The sequence below is a fragment of the Engystomops pustulosus genome, chromosome 2 (assembly GCF_040894005.1).
Source record: "Engystomops pustulosus chromosome 2, aEngPut4.maternal, whole genome shotgun sequence".
NCBI classification, from domain to species: Eukaryota; Metazoa; Chordata; class Amphibia; order Anura; family Leptodactylidae; genus Engystomops; species Engystomops pustulosus.
The window spans coordinates 48,428,779-48,452,416 of NC_092412.1; the positions used below are offsets into that span (position 1 = coordinate 48,428,779).

General features: G+C 40.4%; 1 long non-coding RNA gene across 2 annotated transcripts in view; it reads left to right on the plus strand.

Annotated features, from left to right (window-relative positions):
• LOC140117613 (uncharacterized) overlaps positions 1–23,638 on the plus strand; it is an 81,168-nt gene that overhangs the window by 21,661 nt on the left and 35,869 nt on the right. The window contains exons 2-3 of one of the 2 annotated variants that reach the window (XR_011853043.1): positions 5,306–5,501; positions 19,991–20,154. This is a non-coding gene — a long non-coding RNA (uncharacterized lncRNA). The remainder of the gene's footprint in view (positions 1–5,305; positions 5,502–19,990; positions 20,155–23,638) is intronic. The other variant, XR_011853044.1, reaches the window with a different exon arrangement.

Genomic DNA, 23,638 nt, shown 5'->3' on the forward strand with positions numbered 1-23,638 from the left:
GCGTTCCTGTCCACCTTCTCCTATGCTGTCTCCTTCCTGACCCTGCCACCACATCCAGCTGGGGTGAGTATTGCTACATATGTAAATGTGTATCTATGTGTTTGTGTGTGTATATAAGCTGTATATGTGTTTGTGTATAGCTGCTGTATATCTGTGTGTGTGTGTGTGTGTATATGTGCTTATGCTCTATATACTGGATGCGTGTGTATATACTGGATGTGTGTGTATATATGCTGTATATTCATGCGTGTTTATGTTGTTTATACTGTATGCATGTGTATATTGTTTATACTAGGTGTGTGTGTGTATATATGCTGTACATACTGGATACGTGTGTATGTATGTTGTATAAGTTGTAAATTTGTTGTGTATATATACTGTATGTGTGTAAAAATGATTGTGTAAAAACATGCATGTGTTTTTAAGGGAATGGGGGCGCCCCCTTCAATGGTCTGCTATGGAGCCCAGCCTCTGCTCCTGATCAGAAAATGTAATTACATCAGCAACGGCATCCTTGTTGCCTATGTAATTGAAATACCTGATTTTGTCTGAGCTCAGGTGGCAGGCTCATGCCGCCACATGAGTTCACTGTTAAGGGGCCCACTGAGGCTCTATCGCCCAGGGGCCCACTGAAACCTGGAGCCGGCCCTGACAGAGGTCATTGTATAGGGGAGGAGATAAGCTGTGATATCATTATCTTCTGTCTTCTATTGTGTGTGTGTGTGTTGTATGGAGTTTTCTTTCAGTAGTTGCCTTATTTTGTGTTAAGAAGGCTTGGTAGCTAGAGTGAATATTCACTATATAGTACATAACATTTTTCACAAGTCTATATTATGTAATGAAAATAAAACTTGTTTAAAAACACTTTCTAGTTATATCCACTTTGTCTAGAACTTAACCGGTAAGGACAGGTTAATAATTTGCTTCATTGTATGATTCTAGACAATATGGATGGATGCCTGATGTATAGGTCACTGAACTGCACATGATGAACCATCTTGCATTGATTGTGTTAATAGGTTCTGGAGACTGCTCTCCCTTTTTATTGCAGAACTGTGACATATTGTAATTGGAACTGTGTTATGGTGGAAGAAATTACACTGCATTCCTAAATTTGTGACTTATTTGAGCCTGTGTACATGTAGCATGCTGGGATCGAAATATTGGTGGGTATCATCCATAGGTGTTGCACAAGTTCCCTTAAACCGGTGAGAGTCGGGACTTGCCAATCGTGTTTTAACCCATTAACAACCTAGCCCCTTTTCAGTTTTGCATTGAAATTTTCACTCCCCATCTTCAAAAATCCATACATTTTATTTTTTTCAGAGGTGTATGTATATTGCAGGACAAATTGTACTTGCTAGTATAATATGCACTGTAGAAGGAAGCTGGAAAACAATCCAAATGCAGTTGCATTATACGGTGCAGTTATAAAGTATTCGGTCCCCTTGAACTTTTCTACCTTTTGCCATATTTCAGGCTACAAACATAAAGATATAAATTTGTGGTGTGTTTTTTGTGAAGAATCAACAAGTGGGACACAATTACGAAGTGGAACAAAATTTATTGGATATTTTAAACTTGTAAAAAATAATACACTGAAAAGTGGGGCGTGCAATATTATTCAGCCCCTTTACTTTCAGTGCAGCAAACTCTCTCCAGAAGTTCAGTGAGAATCTCTGAATGATCCAACGTTGTCCTAAATGACTGATAACTATAATCCCCCTGTGTGTAACAGTCTCTGTATAAATCCACCTGCTCTGTGATAGTCTCAGGGTTCTGCATGATGAAGACCAGGGCACACACCAGGCAGGTCCATGATGCATGAAGCCGGATTTGGATACCAAAAGATTTTCACAAACTTTAAACTGTGCAAGGGTCATATTGAAATGGAAGGAGTATCGGACCACTGCAAATCTACCAAGACCTGGCCATCCCTCTAAACTTTCATCTCAAACAAGTAGAAGACTGATCAGTGTTGCAGCCAAGAGGCCCATGATCACTCAGGATGACCTGCAGAGATCTACAGCTGAGGTGGGAGTCTCCATAGGACAACAATCAGGTGTACACTGCAAAATCTGCCCTTTATGAAAGAGATGTGGCGAGAGGTTAAAGGAGGCCGAATACTTTTGCAGTATATTCCTGGAGGTTTGTATTTATGGCTTTAACTATGCTCAATCAAACTCTCCTTGATTCTTTGGGTCAGTTTAATGTTTCTAAACTTTACAATATACAGAGAAAAAAATCGCCATCGTCTCCCTGTTTGGCTGAAACGATAATATTATATATCAAAACAACCGTCATACACTAGGGAATTGATTTTATGGGTCATTTATACTATAGTTTTTATTTTTAACCCTGAAAACTAAATTTGGGGGTGGGGGCGTGTCCTTTAACATTTATAACTATCCCAGGAAAATCTGCACAAAAAGTTAAGGCTTTATTTACTTAAAAGGCAATAATGACTGGGCATTTTTGTGGGCTGTTCAGAAAGGGGTGAAAAGAAATATGTAATAAATAATTTTATAAACTTCTAGGCCTCTACCTCATTTAGTGGGTCTGATTGCTAACACAATGTACTGCAATATAACCCGGTGACTCACGGCTGTATTGGCAACCATTCAGAGCCCCAACATAGTCATCCCCCCCCTCATCTAGTGACTTTAGAGAGGGTGACTATCATATCCAGTTCATGTGCTGCCCTCATTTTAGTGCCACAATTTTGTTTGATTATTTCACACCCGCTATGTATGGAGTGGGCCCAGCTGTGATACTGCACTATAATAGCACAGCGCATGAATAAGGGGTTAAATGGGAATCCCGAGAATGAAGCAACGATGACCTAATCTGAAGGTGTGACTCCTAATATACACAGACCAGTCATTGATCTAATATAATACCATCCTCGCTGACCCATTCTACTGTAAAAATGTGCAATTTCTAAAAACTATTTTTCAAAATGTTCTAAACCAAACTGCTACATGATATATTGCTAAAAATTCCCAACCAGAATTCCCGGTGTGATTTTGGCGGTCACTGTGGTACCTGCTCAGTCAGTTCTGGTCTCTCTTGCACAATGCATAACTGGATTTCAGCAGTGAAACATTGGCAGGGATTTCGGTTTGTGTTGTATTGGCTCTGTTTACCTTGGGTTCTGCTTGGAGGGTAGGTCAGATTTTTGGCACACGCTAATGTCTCGTGTACTTATTGATTGAAGGATAGGTCTGTGCTGTTCTGACTGAGTTAAGAGCCTGGTTGCTTCCCAAATTCACCACTTTAAAGAAGTGATCACAGAAATGACGTTGGTTTGTTCTATAAAAATGCAACCTGTGTCTGAGTTGTGCCCCCCCCCCTCCCTTCATCATATCGTGACTGTAGAAGTGGCTTTTCGGCTTTATCTAGGTGCTGGACAGGGACATGGCTGGTTGTCACTTGGAGCTGAGGTGCTATGTGTCACTGCTTACGGAAGCCACAACTTTATTTTGTATTCATTGAGATATATTTATGCTGTAAACAAATTGACTGAAATCGAGAAGCTGGAACGGAGAACAAAACACTGGATGAAAGCGGCAAATGTTGTGTAATACTGACCGAAGGCAGAAGATGCTTCACATTCACAAGAACATAATTCTTCGGAATACACTTGAAAGTTTGGGAGATTTATGTCTTAAATCGGAATTCGTGTTCACCAAACTAATGCCGGATAATCTTTTCTCCGGAACTCTCTATTGTAATGTTCCCTGATTGAAATCTAGGAATATTTATTGTTTAGATACAGATAACTGCACATTTTTGGGCATAAAGTCCAATTGGTATGGATTATACCAAGCAGAGTACGACACACCTTTTCTCCACCAGAATAATTCCCTCATGAGGAACACAAATATTATTACAAGCTGACGGCTCTTTCATAGATTTGGTGGTTAACTGATGGGATGATTACTCTTTGTCAGATCCTTTAAATGCACAAATGTGTTTTAGTTTCTGCCGCTTTCCCCATCGGCTTTTGCTTATTTTCTAGTTCAATTTTATATTTGGCAAATTAAGACAAAATGCCTAAAATGAAAATTGTAATAGTTTTGGGGTCCAACACGATCCGGTCTATTTCAAGAAACCTGCATAAAGTGCAAAAATATATTATCAAACAAAAATTGAAAGTGGGGTTTATGGAGGGATAAGTGGTTCAGTGGCAAATGTGTGGTTAAGTGTCTAAGGACCTGGTTGTTCTGACCTCCTCAAGTATATAGAAATAAAGGAACACTCGAGCTAAAGCTGATTCTTCGGAGGGAAATTCAAATTACAATTTTCCTTTGACTTGGTTGTCTATGTTCAATTCCATTTTGTTTATGAATTAATCAAGTGAGTATGTGTGATGTTGTATGTGTTTGTCGTTTTAAGCTCGTGTGTGTGTGTGTGTGTGTGGTGTGTGTGGTTTTTTTTTTTTTTTTTTTTTTTTTTTTTCGGACATGTCCTTTTGTCTTGAAAGATTTGGTTTGGTAGTGGTTTTTCTCCCATTTCTACACCATAGGGTGACTGGAGTCATTTTGCGCCAAATCATGAATTCAGTAGCACTATAGAAAACTAGTCTATAAAAAATAATGAATTCCGTCGCTCAAAATGACTTTCCACTGCCCCAAATGAGCATAGGACAGAGCAAAGTCGCAAAAAACAGCATTTGTACCCCAACTGCACCGAAACGACATAAAATATAGACAAAAAAAAGACTGATTTAATTCCTTCCGTTCTTTTGAGTTGATATCACTTTGGCTGTATTTCAAGGCGGATGAATCCTTCAGTCTGGGTTTTACTTCTAAACTACTAAACTGAGGTTGTCCATCTCTGCCAAACTCATAGCTTTTTGTTTGTCTTGAATTGTGATTTGGGTAAACATCTATTTTTAGTTTTGACTAACTGCTTTTAGGATTATAATGACATTTGGAATGGCGGAAGACCTCCTAGTTGCACGCAGTTGTTGCAGATTAGATGTGTATGACTGCATTCCTGTGGCTATATGGGAAAACTTCACATTCCTAGACACTATACCAGTCATAATTACACTTGGAATTAAACTTCTTAAATGTATATAGTTTATTGGGCACTTTTTAATGGATTATTGGTAAGTTTTTAGTTTCTTCCCCCTCCTCCCCCCAAAAAAATCTAATTGTCCCTACCCAATTTTGCCCAGATTGTACCACACCCATTTTAGCAGATTTGGGTTCAAGCTAGTAAGTCTTGCCAACCTATGGACAAAGTTTTTTTATGAATCCTGTGTCACACCAGCCTCTTATTTCCTCTTCACCACTAGAGACTCCTAGAGACCCCATAAAGACTCCTCCTCACCTGCCTTGGTGGTTTCCTGTCCTTGGAAGGGAGCCTGATCGCTACGGTGAAGAAGAAGAATCCCTGCAGTGTTTAGGCCTCTAGTTGGGGACCTGGTTATCTGAAAATGTGTAGCTGTTTGAGAGGGTCCAGCAACGACTGTCCTGGGATCCCTCCTTCAGGTATGCAGTGCTTGCTCCAGGCTTATGTGCACGGCAGGCCACAAGTGATAAGTCTGAACTATTCGGTCACTTTCTGGGCCTAGCTGCCCAGGAGTTTGCTAGGAGCACAGAACATCAAACACCTTAAGGGGAGTTTAGCCCCCCAGTCTAGATGCAGACAGCATCAATTATTTTTATTAATATGGCTGGCAATTGAAGGTCAGAGTTGAGGTGGTTAGATGTTGTTGGGTGTTTAAAGGGAAGAGGTTCCTAAAACTGCAACTTGCAAAACCCACTCATAAAGAGTGCAGAATTTGTGGTCACAAATTGCCCTCAAATTACAAAAGGACCTCTTGCACAAATTGTATTGGGAAGACTAAATTTTTTTTAATGAAGTGTTTACATAGTAAGGCCCTCCCTTCAGAAATCTAGACATAACTCGCCTCCCCGGATTTTGTTTTGTTTTGACGAACCTTGTACTTCCTTCCATCCTGATTTCTTGCTAACCTATACAGCAGAAGTAGGTGCTGCTAGTGATGGCCTTAAAGGGGTATTCTCATCAGGGCATTTACATTTAATTAAATTAATTTGCCATATGTAAACATTTCTTCAATTGGATGTTATTAAAAAAATGTTCCTGTGTGAAGATAATTTCTCATAAATGTAGTTATTCTGTCCCTTAGAAACGAGATACTTTCCTCGGATACGACCACGTCATACTCTGGCAGCGGTGGCCAGACATGCAGTATTGAGTCCTGCCAAACCACCAGGATTCAGCGATCATTACCACAGGACGGCTGTGCGACATGTAGTAACTCCTGGACATTTTATATACAATAACCTTTTGTTTCTTTGTGCAATCCCTCCAGCAGACGTGGCCGTATCGGAGGAAGCCATCTCGTTTCTAAGGGACGACATGGTTACATTTATGAGAAATTATCTTCACACAGGAACATTTTTTTTAATAACATCCAATTGAAGAAATGTTTATATATGGCAGATTAATGAAACTGAATGTAAGTGCCCAGATGAGAATACCCCTTTAAGTTTCTTCTATAACAGATACTGAACATGCCAGTGCCTTTATTTGGCACTGACACAGACCATCTTCTTAAAGTGGTTAGAATGACTATGGATATTGAGGATTAGAAAAAATAACGTCCAGGATGTCATGTTCGCAGGGCTTAAATGAAATCTACCACCTGGTGGTAGACCTATTTCACGACAAATACTTGCCTACGCTTGTGTTGATTCCGGTGGTGTCCTTCTCTAAGCTTGGCATGTCGGGATCACCTAAAATAGAAACTAGCTGTCTGGTGCCGTGGGATACAATTATTTATTTAATTTTTTTTTTTTTTTTTTTTTACGCCTGCTATGACCCCACCTCACGCTCCAACATGGGATAGACGGCCGGCTGTTATGCAGGAGGTGTGAAATCATGCCTCTAGTGTGACGTCACCTCTCTCCGATGCTGGAGTGACTTGCATAATCAACATAAAGGGGAACATGGGTAAGTATTTGTAGTTAAATATGTCTACCAGCTAGTGATAGATTTCCTTTAAGGAAAGACAAAAGCGGATTTTTCCAATCGAACATACCATCGCATCTCTGAATGGAAATTTCCTGGGGGGAAAAAAATTACATTCCTATAAAAATAAATGAGAAATATTAATTTGATGGTAAAGCCTCTACCTCCTTGGGCTGTTCTCCTAGGGCCGATGCCTCCATTGCTATGGTGATGTGTAAATCTTCCCTTTGCTTTTCCTTTGAGGACATGAATTCCTTTAGGGATCCAATGGACCAAAAAAAGCCAAAGTTCTCAAGAAGGCCTGGGAATCAAAGCGAGTGGCTCATTGTAATGAAAACTGTGCCAAAATGCCATATACTGCAATACAGTAGTATTGCAGTATATGGTAGGAACAATATGACCATCTAGGGTTAATGTACTCTAGAGGGTCTAAGAAATATCAAAAAAATAGGAAGTAAACCTAAAACTTGAAATCGCCCCCCCCCCCTTCCCTAGAACTGATATAATTATAAACTGTAAAAATCATAAATGTGTTGGGTATCCCAAAATGTCTGGTCTGTCAAAATATAATAACATTATTCCCGGTGTTTAACCGCGTAATGGAAAATGGCGGCCAAAGTTGAAAATGGCACTTTTTTGCCATTTTGAAAAATATAAAAAATTCAAGTGTTAACAAGGCTGTATTGTCCTAAAAATCGTAGCATTTAAAACATCATCAAAAGTCGGCAAAAAATTACACCACCCACAGCTCCGTACACAAAAGTATGAAAGTCAGAAGATGGCAAAATGAAAACCTTAACCTATACAAATTTGTTATCTCCACGATCGCACTGACCCAAAGAATGAAGTCATTTGGGGGCACAGTGAAAGCTGTAAATTCCAAGACAAGAAGAATACGGCGCAAACATGTTTCACCATTTTAACTGCGTTTGGATATTTCTTTTCCAGTACATGGCATTTAACATTCCATGCCATCACTATGAAGTGCAATCTGTTACACAGAAAACAAGCCCCCACACAGCTCTTTACAAGGAAAAATAAGTGTTATGGATTTTTGAAGGTGAGGAGTGAAAAAGGTCTTGGCTGGAAGAGGTTAAGGACCATTTTGAACCTGAAACCCCTAAACCATTATCTCTGTGTACTAAGTTTCAAGATGGAGACCTTGAAGTCAACCACAAATCTCCTCCTATTCCTTGGTTGCTTCATGGCCTCTAGTGATCTAGCAGATGCCTACTACCATCTAGCCATTCACCCAGAATACCTAAGGGTAGCAATGCAAGTGGAGTTGGAATAAGAGTCAGAACATTTTCAGTAGAGGGCTCTTCCCTTTGGGATCTCTACAGCCCCAATTGTCTCTACAAATATGGTGTCATAAATGGCAGCCTATTTCCATATGATTTCCGATCAGCAGGAGAATCCGAGCAGGAAGTTCTAAATCGGATATCCAGGGTCTGCCAAATTCTAGAGGAGCATGAATTACTGTGACCAGTAATGTTGCCTCAAACCATGACGACACCTGATGTATTCCCACCTGGGTGTTCTTTTTTTGTGTGGTCTTGGTCGCAGGTGTAGATACAAAAACCTTGTAAACTAACTGGCTCTTTCAAGGTCTCTGTAAATGACTGGGGCAGGAGAGGAGTTGCATTTTACAGGTACCTGGGGCGCAGATCCCTCTCTGGTGGGGATGTCGTGGTTCGAGGAAACCGGCAAGGTTTCCTTGAGTAATTCATTGTGTATTTATTTTTTATATTGGCGAATGTTTTAGCATGTACTTGATGCAACCATTTATTTCACTACAAAATCTGTTCCCAAATGTGATCCGCCATAGAGGATCTAGGTAAATACTGTATAGAAAAATTGGTACTGACCAATTATCTACATACAGATTCTAGCGATCCTTTGATTACAAATATATTTAGCAAAGCCTGTAATGTATCATGGGCTGTGCAGCTGTATAATCACTGGAGACTGTGCTGTTGTCGTAGCCACCTCCGAGCCGGAGTCACACGTTGGGTAATAATCATGGTCACTGCTATTTAGAAAAGGGAGCTGGTAAGTAGTTATTGGAGAGCATCAATGACTGCAATGGAGGAATCCAGTTGTGCGCAATTATATGCATGGCGGCTGATTCATACAGCCATCGCATCTGTTCCTCATTCGTATCACAATATATGAGGGGTATAAATTAGATGAGCCACTACAGTAAAGTTTTTATTAGATATGTTTGACGTTGATCAATCTACGGTTTTCTGGAAAATTTGGACGGTTTATTAACTTGGTGTTAAACTGTGCCCCAACGATTCAAAGTAGGGCCCTAGGTCCCTGTAAACATTGAGGGGTTTATACAAAAAGGATTCCAGTCGCAGGTGCTGAGAATATCCTTTGTGTTGGGCACTGTTGACATTTGTAATGAGGAAGTGATACTTTCCATGGGACACATTTTACATATATCCAACTGAAGATTTTGTAATTCAAATACTTTGTTCCAAATTTTTTTCTTGGTTGATTTCTTCTCTGTTTATATACATACTGCATATGAAAATGTATTAATACCTATGGAAAATACCTGTGTCATTCTGATACTACACTGAATAGTGAAGAGCTGTGTACAGCATTGTCGCTGCTTGTAGGTTTGCGGCTGTCTCATAATTACCGGGTACAGTGTGGTTGGCGTGATGCTTATACACATGACGTCTGCTGTCCAGGATGCTTCCTCACATGGCAGAGATATAATTAAGAGATCCAGTGCTGTGCGAACCTTATGTTTTCTGGAGCTTCATAATCTCTTTTGTTTGAACAAAAAGGAATCTTAATCTTCTCTCCATCTAACGCATCCCTCCCACCAGACCTGTTCAAAATTAATGGTCCTTCACTCCCCTGTTACAACAGTTAAACTTTGACTGTCTTATCCTTTGAAACCCATAGCTCACACATTACCCCCTCCTCCTCTAGAACATCTTTTGCACCCCATACTCCTCCTGAGTATACAAAGTTGCTAGTCCAGGCCCTCACCACCTTCTGTTTGGACTATTGAAATATCCTCCTCTGTGGTGCCTTTTATAGCTTTCTCATGCTCTTCCAATCCATCCATGGCTCAGCGGTCCAACTATTACAGCTCTCCATGCTTCTCTTCTGTCTCTCCATTGGTAAACCAATAACATACTTTTTTTTTTTTTTTTTTTTTTTTTTTAGTTTAAAATGCTTAGAAATCTGTCCGCAACCTGTCCCCTCCACAATTGGCCATACAGTCCCTTACATCATCTCCAACCCTAACAAGACCTTCCTCATTCACCAACTATGTTCTCTTATCACAACATCCTCCAAGACTTTTCTGATGTATCTCCCTATTGCTGGAGCTCTTTGCTAGGTCTATGGCAGTGGTGGCGAACCTATGGCACTAGTGCCAGAGGCGGCACTCGAAACCCTATGTGTGGGCACCCAGGCCATCACCCCAGAATGAAGTTCACCAGACCGGACTCAAAGAATCTTCCTGGAGAATCTTCCTACAATATTAGACAAATTTGCCCTACTTTCAACTATGTTGGTGTCCTTAGGAGGCTGAACGATTGAAAATTGTCCAAGAAAAAGGCAAAATAAATTGCTGTGCTGGCACTTTGGAATAAATAAGTGGCTTTTAGTTGAAGTTTGGGGACTCAGGCTCTAAAAGGTTCGCCATCATTGGTCTATGGTATCTGTCCTGTACCATCCAATCCTTCAAAATTATTCTGAGCCGTAGAAAATTGTCCACAATGTTCCATAACTCATGAGGGCTCTCAATCTACAGTATATGGAAGCATAGACAAATTGTGCAGAATAACCAAAAAACTAAATGGTAAACAAAGTCCAATAAGCAAATTTAATAAAGTACTGCGGTATTGTGCCCAGAAGGGTCGGCCCCATTGCTTATAGTGAAGAAAACGCCACAGCCTCTTTTTTTTTTCTCCACGGAAATTTCCTGGTGAACTTGGCCTTATTGGTGTGTGTGTACAGGAACCATAGGGGAATTCATTATTATTACTATTGTTAGTTTATTACGTCACTTCAGGGCTGAAGACACATGCATGCAGTTCCTGTTTTTTATTTTTCTTTGCTGCTTTTTTTTTTTTTTTTTTTTTTTTCTTCCTGAGTCAGAATGAGTTATTGAGAAATGGTAAATCTTAAAAAACCTCTCTCAAACAAACATACTTTATTTGGTTTTTTTGCACCTGGTGTCATGGTGTAAATTCCAAGTTTCAGCTCATAAATGTTGAATAGGAGGAAATCGTTTTGTTAAACTTCTCTATAGAGCCATTCTTGGTTTGGCTTATTAATTAATCCATATATTAATATTAATCCATGCTAATAGTTTCAGACTTTAGGGAGAACCATGTGAGGCCCTTTCATGGCGCTTTCTACAATTTCTCCTGATGACTGACAGTGGATGTAGTAGTGCAGCTTATGTATTGTCCTGGTTTCTTGTATTATTCACTTTATATTCTCTATTTGCTTCCTTCAATACATAATGTATGGCGATGGGAAGAGATACAAAGTTGGGGGTTTTTTTGTTTGCGGTGTTCCCTTTTTGTTTTGGACAAACAGTGACGTTTGCTAGTGAATGGAAATATATTTCCAAGAAGTATCTTAAACCATGACAAATAAATATAGTGCTTTTCCTGTGCAGGCAGTCCTCCGGGTAGGGGACTGGATAGGTTCTGTAGGTTTGTTTTCCCACACAGATCGTGAAAACGAAGGAGGGTAACGGAGTAGATGGGCCGCGCATGACCGTTCTGCTCCATATCTATATGGAGCTGACTGAGATTGGCGCACTCTGCAATATCCGTCGGCTCCAAAGAGATTAAAGGAGCAGAACTGTCATGTCCGGCCATCTGTTCCATTAGTCTGAGGAGTGGCGAGGGTCCAACGGACCCCTCGTTCTCGTGATCTGCAGGGGTCCCAGCACTCAGACCCCCCCCCACTGATCAGCAAGTTGGGCCCTAACTTGTCCTCATGGGGAAAACACCTTAAGTTGAATTTTGTATGGAAGTCAGAACTGTATATTTTATAATTGTAATTTTTTTGGCTTTGACAGTTGGATTTTAAAAATGTTAGTTTGTTATAAGAACCAGGAATAACAATAAAGCTTAATTGTAGATTCCTTTGCTAACTGTTACAGATGACCATGGTAACCATGGTCGGGTGTTAAGTTGGGGACCACCTCTATATAACTAAAAAAAGACTACCAGGTTTGTGGAACATGAGAAGGGTTCCTCCCAAAGACTTAATGCACACATGATAAACTTTTCCACAGGATATTTTGGTTACAATGATTGGTTAGGGAAATCATTCAAACTGTAACCTTTTTACTCTAAAAGGTTATTCTAATTTTGGGAGTCTCCAAGATTGTCAATCATACAGCGCCCACGAACCAATACTTAATGCATTTTATTCCAGTAATTGACTGTATCCTAGTGCAGTGGATCATTGTATAAGAGCATACATCGCTTATTTCATGGACCATCACCATTTTGGGGACCACTCACACCTACAGTCTTGACCTATCACCAGTCTTTGAACTCAACGAGAGAACCACGCCAATATCCTGTGTGGAGAGCATTAAGCACTTATAACATGTGTTAATAAAATTAAAAAAAAAAATTAAGTAAATATTAATTTATTAAAAAAACACAGCAAAGGTGTACCAAGCTGTAAGGTAGGTGGCACCAATGTGTCGGATTTGCCTGCCATCTACAAAATGCAATTTTGGGATTGTTATCTTTAAGTTGACCTGTCTTTTCCACTATCTATCTAAATAATTTTTCAGATCATGTCTTTGACAGGGAATAGAAGGTGACTTGGAACAGAGCACTACTATAATGTTGGGCTGTAATAATTTATTTTGGTGTTTCTTCTCCCACCTGCCATCACTTTGAAATGGACGTCTAAAACATGAGATGGAAATGTGTCACTGGGGAGGATTTTCTTTTCTACAATGGAACCTCATTATCATCCTGTAAAGTCTTTGGTGAATTGGTGACTCATCATCGCTCTGTTCAGTCTTTATGCGTAAACCGCAGTGATGTATAGGGAAACTTTTTTTTTTTTTTTCTTTTCTTTTTTTAGATTGTGGCATTAATTATATGGCAGTAATTTGCTAAACTGGAATAAATTTTATATTTACTGTAGCATCCGAGCCTTGTATATTTATACATTCTGCTTTTAGAACTGGTAGAAATGCTGGAATAACATGATTGTCTTGATAATGGTACATACGAGAAGTAGTAAATACTCTTCATGTGGATTTTACCACCATAGAGTTTTTCATTAGGACTTGAAAACCTTCTATTTCTATTTTTGGCCTGATTGGCTTTTTTTTCTTTAACCTGTTTGTAAATCGTCTTTCTGTCCTGTAACCACTGACAGCTGAGAGATAAAGGAACCTCATGGTGTCTAATGACTTTCTCATTAGTCACTCAATAGTCCAATCTCCTTAGTGACCTGAAACAGAGTTAATGGGGGACCCTATTAAGATCTCTTACTAAACATGGGTAATGGCAAAACTTTACCCTTTAAGTACTTACCCTGGTAATGTGTGAGTAAACTGCTGATCTGCGGGCAGCAGGGCACAGGGCTTTCTTCTGAGGAAGGAGGGGGGGGGGGGGGGGTTGCACGCCTCCATCATAACCATTCCCACAGTGGTTGGCGGGGAGTGCAGATGTCCTTGGTACAACCTTCCATCTATTGGAAGGCACCAGTACATGTGACGTCAAAGGAAGACCTGATTCCCACTACTGTATGGGTAACCCTAGTAGGGTCTTGTACTTGCCCTGATAAAGTTTTTGTCAACTGGCCTTCTTGCACCATTCAAGGTTTACCGCTTATTGACTGTTTCTGAATTAAAATGCTGCTGCAAAACGACACGGCCATTAATCAATATGTTATATAAACTTTTTTTTTTTTTTTTGTGTGGAATATATAGCTTTAGTAGGGCTCTCCGGCCTGGTGTAGAATTGCACAATAAACTGCTGGACTATAGTTAATGTGCCAGTCTGGCCCACTCCTTGCCCACTTTCATTAGGGTGGATGCAAAATTCCTGGCTGTGTGCCAGGACTTGTACACGGTTTTCTTGTGCCTTTTTTTTTTTTTTTTTTTTCTCATGGCCTGTACACATGGCCGCTTTGTGTTTGAAAAATAAAATATAAATAAACATTTTCAAATAAAAATCTTACATTTATTTAAACAAAATATTCAAAACTTTAAATTAAATGTGAGGTTTTACTTCCTAGCAAGACTCCTCCTTTTTACAAAAAAAAGTGGTCAGCACCTACTCAGACCAATTAAGTTGGGCCATATCTTGGACCACCAAAATGTGAATGGTGGTGTGTGTGTTCTACAGAAATGTAAGTCTATGCAGGCAAAGACATTTTGGGAAGATTCCACAGAAGGAAATCGGTTTGATGGCTGTATTATACACAGTGAAAATTACTTTTTTTTTTTTTTTTTTTTTTTAAATAATGAGCAGCCTTTGGGCATAAGATTCCTATTGGATATTGTAATATCAGTATACAAGGCCAGATTAGGACACTCATTTTATAAAATTTGTTGCCTTTGGATACAGCAGAGTCATGTCTAAAGCTGATTACCTTATATCAGCCCTGTCCAACCGGCCTGAGTGGTGACGGACAGATAACATAACATGCAGTTGTGTGATAAGTAGCACGCTCGCTGTAATCTCATGGATGAAACTTCATGGCAACACGACAAGAGTACATTGTGTTCACAGGCGAATATTCCCAGTGCATATATCACTGAACCTGGAGTGCAATACATGTGTGAGAAATATATATGTTCTATTTAGGAAGGTGTCACATAAATGTGCAATTTTACAGTTTTCCTTAAGGCAATATTTAAAGCTTTAAGTACAATAATTTTGCTGTGGCTTCCCAATCTGTTGCTCTTGCTTTTTCTAAAGCGTTCTTCATAAGCTACTTTTTTTAGTTCTTTAGTTCTTTTTAAAGGAGGAACCTACTTCACCCAAAGACGCAGTCTTCTTCTTTTTTTTTTTTTTAATAAATTTGACCAGTGGCTCTTCCTGTGGTAATAACTTACCAACACTTTAAGATATCTCTGTTATTTTGTATTTTGAGTGAGTTTGTTTGTTTGTTTTTTCTCGTGAGACATTGATTACCAAAACTATTATACAGGCGGTCCCCTACTTAAGGACACCCGACTTACAGACAACCCATAGTTACAGACAGACCCCTCTGACCTCTGGTGAAGCTCTATGGATGCTTTACTATATTCCCAGACTGCAATAATCAGCTGTAAGGTGTCTGTAGTGAAGCTTTATTGATAATCCTTGGTCCCATTACAGCAAAAAATGTTTAAACTCCAATTGTCACTGGTGCCCAAATTTTTTTTGTCTGTATCTACAATTATAAAATATACAGTTTCGACTTGCATACAAATTCAACTTAAGAACAAACCTCCGGACCCTATCTTGTACGTAAACCGGGGACTGCCTGTACTACTAACATAACTACAGTTTTCTTTTTTGGGGGGTAATAATTCAATAATTTTAGGAAAAATTGGAAAAAAAAATGTCAGTTTTAACTTACATTTCCATATATAATATATATATATATTTTTTTTTTTTAACAGAACGTGAGAACGTTTCACTTTTTATTAGATTTTCTAAGATTTTCAAGACATTGAAAAAAATGCTAAATTTTTGGTGACCAAAAGCCTTGTGACATGGTGACGTCCAAAATGCAAGTAGCGCTTGCATTCGATATATTGGATGCGGAGCGTGAACAGGTTAATATTTTTGTGTTTTTACTTTTATGACCACATGGAGGGACATAAAGACCACTGGAGGAAATTTTACTTTTTTTTTTTTTTTTTTTCTCTTCCACAAGTATTCCACTGTAACTGAGGCATCTATAAGAGCCTCAGTTACAGGGGAAATGACCACCTGTGGCTCTGCTGTATACACTCATTCAGTGCGATGCATGGAGAAGTGGTAATGAAATGCATCTCCCTTCTCCCCAGGGTCTCCGGAGCCCGGGCCCTGCTCCCATGATTAGCACGGGAGCAGCAGGAAACTGTCTCGGGACCTGTGCCCGCTGACGTCTAAAGTCAGCAAGAGGTCGGAAAAGTGTTAACGGTATGTTGTCAACAGATTTCACCAGGCCCAACTCGTGCCACTTTAGACAAACACTACAAAAATCATTCTGCTGGTTGTCCTGAGTACGGCAATGGCACAAAAATTGACAGGCTGGGCACACAGCAGGGCTGAGAAGGGAAGGAGCAAAATTTTGCTTTTGGAGCACCCTTGTCACTAGACTGGTGTTGGGGTGCCCCTGAGGTACCAGTACAATAGAAACTCTCAAATGGTGACCCCCTTTGAGGAAAGGGCAACCCTCGAAGAATTTAGGGTTGTATGAGCATTTTAATCCATAAGATCCTGCCTCAAATGTAACACAGATTGAATGGTGTCGAGTAAAATCTGTTTAGCAATTTCTCAAAATTTTGTCATTTTTGTGCCACTGGAGACACACACCAAAAATCATCATGCAGGGTCTCATGGGTACATGGCAATAATCTACAAGATGGACACGGCAGGGCTTGGAAGAGAAAGGCATTTGGAGTACCGACCTTTACATTTTTTGGCACTATAAAACATTTGTAGATGCCCTTGGGGACAATACAGTAGAAACTCCTGAGAACTGACCCTATTTGAAAACTACATCCCTCCATGAATAAATCTAGGGGTGTAGTGAGCATTTTAACCCCACAGGTGGACCCTAAAATTACGACTTTCTTTAGGGAAAAGGTCACATGCTGTAGTTTTTGGTGTGTTTTTGTTATGTATTAAATCTGAGTGCTGAACTTCTGATCACCGGCATGCACTCAGCATGTCTGTTCATTCCAGTTATCAGAGGTCTTTTTTTATTTTTCTGCACTCGCTCGTGTGCAAGAGGCCTTAGAGTACTGCATACTTCATTCATTAATTTATTTTTTCTGCAGAAAGATGCACAGCATTAGTGTAGAATGCATGAAGTTTTAGAATTGATTTCATTACACTCCAAATTTTTCAGGATTTTAAGTTCTATGCCCCTCTTCCAGCATCCACACTCCAGTGTCTTCCTGTCCATACTCGGGGCAAGAAGCAAAGAGTACCCTCTCCCTGCTCTCCTCCTCCAAACATGAGGTCATCTACATTTTGGAGAAAGCTGGAGATGGTAAGGGTTCCCTGAAACTAGACAAACCCTAAAGAAGCAGCCTTTTTGTGATTCAAAAGAGAAAATGTCTTCATAGAAACAAGTTTAAACAAGGTAGGCAGAGCTACCCAAAAGTGGGAGAGGAAGAGGATGCTACCATAACAATGGCAATACCTCCTATAAACTATGATGCCAGGGTGGGAGGGAGGTTTCAGGACTTTCATCTGCAGTGGTCTCAGATTACATTGAACCCATGGATCTTACAGTTGATAGAAAGGGGAGGAATGGAGGTCAGTTCTAGCTTGTAACCCAACTATATCCTTGTGACCAAGCAACCATCTCATGATCTTGTATCTCCAATGTGGCTAGAAATTCAAAAGTTACTGAATATGGACATTACCCCCGTTCACCCTAAATAGTGGAAGGGAGAATAGTTCCCTTTTTCTAATTTTGAACAAAACCAACACAGACATTTAACCATTAAGATGTTACAATCCCTGGGCTGGTTCATTAATTGGAAGAAGTCCCATCTTTCTCCCCAGTATGGAAGCACTGTTCCTGGGCACATCTCTGAATTTGATCCTTCACACATCCTTCTTTTCACCAACAGACTGAGGAGAGATTATAGGTGGAGGGGTAGAACTGTGACTTCATGTTTTCAAACTACCACAAGCTAAAAGCAATCTGTGAAGCTCTAAAGAACCGTGCTTCATTACTAAAGAATCGACAAATAAAGATTTTTTTTTTTTTTTTTTGTTAACATTACAGCTGTAACGTACTATCAACACCAAGGGGGAGGGGGACAAGATCTCAAAATGTTCTACACCTTTCCAACAAAATATTCTCTTGGGGAGAAACCAATGTCCTAGTCCTTTCGGCAATACATCTGAAGGGATCTGAGACTGTAGTGGCAGAAATATGTTTGAGCAGAAATATCTGTCAAAACGAATTGAGCTAGAACGACTGCAAAACTGGTTCAAACTTCGGGACTCCCTTCGGTAAACCTATTTGCTACCCCCAAAGAACTCGAAGGAGAAAAGTGTCTACAAGTACAAATTCAACATCCCATCTGGATGCCTTCAGCCAGTCCTGGGATCTCTCTGAATATCACTGGAATTGGAGGAAATGCATAAGCCAGAGTAGTAAAAAAAAAAAAAAATTTCTAAATTTGAAGTTTTTAAATGATAGGGTAGAATTTACAATTTAGAAATTTTTTTTTTTTTTTTACTACTCTGGCTTATGCATTTCCTCCAATTCCAGTGATATTCAGAGAGATCCCAGGACTGGCTGAAGGCATCCAGATGGGATGTTGAATTTGTACTTGTAGACACTTTTCTCCAAGTTCTTTGGGGTAGCAAATAGGTTTACCGAAGGGAGTCCCCATGTTTGAACCAGTTGTGCAGTCGTTGTAGCTCAATTCGTTTTGACAGATATTTCTGCTCAAACATATTTCTGCCACTACAGTCTCAGATCCCTTCAGATGTATTGCCGAAAGGAATGGGACATTGTTTTCTCCCCAAGAGAATATTTTGTTGGAAAGGTGTAGAACATTTTGAGATCTTGTCCCCCTCCCCCTTGGTGTTGGTACGTTACAGCTTTAATGTTAACAAAAAAAAAAAGGGTTGATTTGGGACCCTAAACCACTGGTCCATAAGGACGTACTTTACAGTCCTGTTTTCCTGGTAACTAGTAGTGCTGAGATAAATGTAAGCAGTCCTTCCCAGTGCCTTATTCCTCTGATCTGCATCGGAGGAGCTTCACTGCTGATATTGTACATTAAAGCTTGTGACGGGCCTCTTGAGGCCGGTTGTGCACTTTGAGTTGCATCCCGCACCCTGTTGACCGCAAGTCCAATAAGCACTTCCATAACTGAAGCCTTTGTTGTTCTAGGAGGCCGGGTAGTGGTGAGTCCTTATCTGCTTTTATCTGCTCTGGGGTCTTCACTATTGTCTGCTCTGAATGCAATATTTGGTTTCTGGGGTGGTATGTATTGCTGTACGGGGATATTTATACCATCTGGGTAGCATTTTTTTTACTGTACTGTGGTTGATTTTGCAGCTAGGGAGCTGGTTACTGGTGCGGTCCATTATAGTTGAGCAGTTTGACAATGAGGCCCCCTGGTCTAAATCCTTAAAAGAATAGACAATTTAATTTGTAGAATAGACCTTTAAAGAAAATTTCATAATTTCCTCACCATCAAAAATATTTGGATCAACTCCACACAGGTTTATGCTAATGTCTCACAACTCTGACTCCACAGCTGGGGTATGTGATGCTTAACCTGCTGAGATCTCCCTTTATGACCCCGTGAAACATCTACTGTGTGGCTGACAATACTTGGAGCAAGAAGTATTTGTCCAGTGACAACCTGGCATTATAGGAACCTCCTCATACACTATCTGCCTATATGGTGGGTTTTTTATTGTGCTATATGGAATATTGTCTTTAATCATTGCATAATGTACATATGAAGAGACTTGTGTCAACAGAGAAATCTATAAAGGATCGCTCAGGCCCTAGGGAGACAGGAGATTGGCAGCGTACATGTGCAATGACGTATCCGTAATGGTGTCTACCTTCTGGCACTCGCATATCTATCAGCATCCATTATTTAGAGGTTATGAAAGCCTAGTGTATTTACTCCAGTGTTTGCGCTCTGTCTGTGTACATGGTGCTGTACAGCCCTATCTTTTACTGTGTTGGCGAAGCTGGAGCTGAGGCGGGGAGATTGTGGGGAAGGGCTGCGCAGGCTTCTGACCAAGTTTTATCTTCTTCTCTACAGAGGTGGCTATGGTTATTTTAAGCTGTCGCTGGTGGCATTGAGGTCCTCTCCCTTCCTGGAAGATGTATACTTACTAACTTCATAACACATGAGGATATGGGCAGCGCCTGGCTAGTGGATGGCTCTAGAAGAACTGGACTTCAAGGTCTCTATCTCAAAGTACCGTAAGTGACTTTATTCACAGCCAACCATATCTTCTGTGCAAACTTGTGGATTTGGGTTCTGATTTTTAATTTTGTTCAGGTTGCTTAATATACCTCTAATACTCACCTGTCCTTTCCCCTGGATTCTACCAAAGCCTCTGTGCGTCCTCCCAGTCTTTTGATCATTACAGTATAAGCTGTGGTCGCATCCTATTACTGGAATAATGGCTGCCTAACTAGTTATATGGCTCATGCAGGTGAGGCAGGGGCCCTATAGCAGACCTCCCACCCCTTATTTGTATACTTACACATTTATACACTTGGGCTATATTCACACTAACGTGTGCCTGCCGTACTGTAGTATGGTGGGCACAAGTCAGCGCTGGGGAGAGGAGGAACGGGTGAGCGCTGCTCATCCCGGCTTCTCTCAGTAGTGGTATATGGCGGGGAAAGATGGGATATGTCCTTTCTTTCTCCCAGCTACGGAAGGTATGGTACCACACGTTGTCCTTACAGAGTTGTCCCCGTAGCTGTATACTGTGGAATATGTGCACACTACTGTACAATGTGCAGCATAATAATATGTATATAACTGTGCACATCCTCCATTCTTTAGGGTGTCAGGTTGAATGATGGTGCCCCCTGATACTGCAGGCCCCATAGCAACTGCTATGGATGCTGTAGTTATACCCCTGGGCTCATGGCTGCAGCGGCCATGTACTTAAAGTGGGGAAACCGTATGGGAGGACTTATGGAGGATACACAGAGGAACAGATGGGTAATTATCCTTTTACTTTTGGGCTATTTTCAGGGGTGTAACCTGGACAGCCCCTTTTTTAAGCCTGTTACTTTTGCTGAGAGGACTACACTCTTTACCTGTAGGGAAGTGAAGAATTGGGTTCATTGTACATCCATCTCCATATCCGATATAATATCTGCTCCCACACACTTACATGCACCAATGGGCCCCTTCCATCAATATCATGTTGTATCCCATTGCTTTGCTTTCACACAACCTGCAGATCCATGTTGCCTTATGGCTGTGGACGGGTTGCTGAAAGATGATTTTCAATGCAAATGAAATGGATGAATAGAACTTTGGAACAATTTGAATGTTTCCATCTGCATTTAATAATGTTCATGGTCACCGCCGGGATGTGAGCAATGCAAATGGACTAAGCAAGAGCAATGATGTATTGAATAAGCAGAAGGTCCTCCTTCTCCTCCATTTATTCAGTGGGTTAAGGCTGTTTTAAAGGGACATCGATGATTTGCACTGTTGTCCGTGACTATTTTGTACAGTGCTTGCTTTCCCTTTATCTAACTGGTGATCTCAGGCTCGTATGTGGTTATGTAGATTAAATTTTCTATTAACTCACATTACGCAGAATTTAAACTCCTCCTTTAGAAATTTGACATTTACAGGCAAAATCTATGGAGTCTTAATGGGGTTGTGAGAACAAGCTAGCCCCTATCCACAGGATAGGGATAACTTTCTGATCAGTGGGGGGTATCTGTGATGGGACCCCCACGGATCATAATCTGTGGTCCCTTGTACCCCCAATGAATATAACAGCCAGTTGTACATGCACTGATTTCTCTATTCCTCTTTCTGGTCCTGATGAAGATGGTTGAATGCTGTCCTTGGCGATATCCGTGAGCGCCATAGAGATGCAAGACTTGCTGCTCTATGCATCTGGGTTACTGTTTTCGGAATACATGGTGGGGGGTCCCATCTCTGAGACCCCCGCAGCTATTAGCAAGTTGGCCCCTATCCTGTGGAAAGGAGCTAACTTGTCACAGGAAAAGACCTCTACAGTCTATATATGCCCATGCTGGAAAACATATGACTCCCTCTACACGAATGTCTGACTTTCAAGGAGCCTAGACACATGATGTGGGATAATGGGGTATGTCCGTACAGTGTAGAAACTTATGGAAGTCATTACGTTTGTCCATGGTCCCCAGTGACCTTTGAGTCCAGTTACTTTATGAACTACACTTCCCACAAGAGCTGCATCTCTTATCTCATGCATCTTTTACACACGCTGTGTGACCGTCAGTCGAAATCTGGTCCGTGAGCTTCTGCAGGCTCATTGCACACTGTGTAGGTGAGGAAAACCTGTATGTCCTGCTGCTAGTAGATGTACAAGTTTTGAATGATGGCTGTTCTAAGTCTAGGGTTCTTGTTGTAGATGAATGGATGGTTTGTGTTTTTTGGAAACCTTGTAAAATCTGTTTCTGGAATACCTTCTGATTTGATGTTGTGCAATTCCATCTTTTCTATTGGGTTCCCCATTGAATTATTGGGTTGGTAGCTGGACTGTAATGCATTATACACTTGGAATAGATTTTGCCTAATTTCTTGTTTTGTATCCACTTAGTGGCTGCTAGGGTTGTCCGGGTTGGGTGGGGACATTGTTGGAGTTGCATAGTGGCTGTATCTTGTATCCGTCTGACAAGCATTGTGATTACATTATAACCAGTGTCCTGATTCAAGACGGTAATGTAAAGGGAGAGAGCTGACACATAATTGTGTACTTCTGACACTGTTATTACATGTAAAAGCTGTGATTTGGTTATCTAATATTTTGCTTAAATGTATATTTTACAACTATTTCTGTGGTCAACTCCAGTCGAGCTTTGTCTTCCAGAAATGTCAAAAGTTGTGTAAAATTATGATTCTCAGAGGTGACCGTTTATAGGGACCAGGCAGACGGGAAGAAACATATGTTTCAACTATACCGGAGTGAAATCATTCTCCACTGATCTAAAAATACAGACAACAGATGTCATTTTAACCCTTGTATCCAAGATGTGTGGGAAACCTTAATCATCCTGTAGATTCTTACAGTGACATCGCTACATTATGGTAACAAGCAGGATTACACTTAAAGCTGATAGGCCGCAAATTGGCAGCATTCACATAACAGAACTACAACTTTCCCTGAACATGGGCACAGGCAGTTCCCGGGTTACATACATACAAATTCAACTTAAGAAGCAACCTACAGAACCTGCATCTTGTAAGTCGGAACTGTATAGTTATAATTATAGCTCCAGACAATTTTTTGGTCTGTGACAATTGAATTTAAAAAATGTTGGATGGTCATGAAAACCAGGATTAACAAAATAGCTTAAATGCAGACACATTTAGTAACTGTTACAGCTGATCATTGTACAAGTATAAGTTACAAATTACCAGAGGTCTGTTTGTAACTAGGGGTCGTCTTTAAGTTTGGTGTTCTGTAGGGGACCGGCTGTATTCACTTTATTTCATCTCTTTAAAGTATTTTGTTTTTATTATATTAAAGGCCAATATATTAAAAAGTCCTTGTGCTTAAAGGGACCTTCCCTTTTCTCCACCTCACACATATCCCTTAACATGTCATTCTGTAGGGGCTGTTTCAGCGATTTGAAGAGCAATAAGAATTTTCTTTGTAGCTCCCACGTTTGCTGAGATCATTCTCTGTATCTGACCAATGTAATCCTGTCCACTGTCAGA